The following is a 1,172-nucleotide window of genomic DNA, read 5'->3' on the forward strand; positions in this document are numbered from 1 at the left end:
CGCCTCGGCTCGCTTGGAACCTCGACTGAGGTAGTACTAAAAAAAGTACCTGGTAGCAGGTCCCAGGGACTTTTTTTCCTAATGGAAAACCAAAAAAAGCAAGTAGACCCGAGGCGAGTCGAGTAGATACCACGCAGTGGAAAACCGCCATGAGAGACACCAGTACAACTCTGGACAATAGTAGTGTCACATCTTCACCAGCAGGTGGGAGCAAATCTTGATTTTTAAACAAAAACACAGATTCCACCTTGACATGGACTTCTGTACTTTGAATTTGTCATGAGTCAGCAGAAACTACGCACTATAGCTTTAATTTTAAATTGTAAAATAATTTATTTGCAACTTTATCTCCACAGATGCCCATACAGTGACTATTCACCTGAAAGCTTCTGTTTAACACCGGAATGAGGACACTGAAGATGTGATTTTTGAGGCTTTATCCAATGTAAGCACAAACAACCTTCACATACAGCGCTTAGCGTGAGTGAAACGTCCCATGCTAAAGTTGACTAAAAGAGGAATTTTAAAAAAAAAACATCTTTTGGAAGTTGATCCCTTAATTAAAACAATTAATTTAAGGCCTTCAAAAATAAAAATCTGCCTGCCTCTATAGGAATTTAACATAAGGGTGTAGTTACTTATGCCCCCTGTATTTTAAGGAAGAACATTTATTTATTTACAATACATTATTTATTCACAAAGAAAACTGGTGTCCTTAAAGATTGGATTTTTCCCAATAATTTTTGAATGAAGGCATTAAGATCAATTTCCAAAAGATGATTGTTTATTCCAGTTTTTAGTCAACTCTAGCATGGGCATACTCACTATGCTAAGCACCGTATACATTGTGCAGTTAGAGTATGAGAAAAAACATTATACGTTCTGTAGTTCTGTAGGCCTGAAGAAAAAGAGCCTAACATGCCTAGAGTATTACTCATGAAAGGTTATGACTCATTTTACAGAACAGTTTAAAAAGAATACGCCACAGTTTGTTGAAATAGGGCTTATCACAGTCTCCACTAGCTGTAGAGATGTGGGAAAACACCTTTTTTAGTCTCAGTGCATGCATTGTTTTTTAGTCTGATGCAACACCCGCAGCGCCGCCGCTAGTTAGCTTAGCGTAGTGAATGGAATCCTATTATGCCATTTAGCATGTTGTGAGTAAAAGTGAG

Source organism: Etheostoma cragini, chromosome 12 (genome assembly GCF_013103735.1).
Source record: "Etheostoma cragini isolate CJK2018 chromosome 12, CSU_Ecrag_1.0, whole genome shotgun sequence".
Lineage (NCBI taxonomy): Eukaryota > Metazoa > Chordata > Actinopteri > Perciformes > Percidae > Etheostoma > Etheostoma cragini.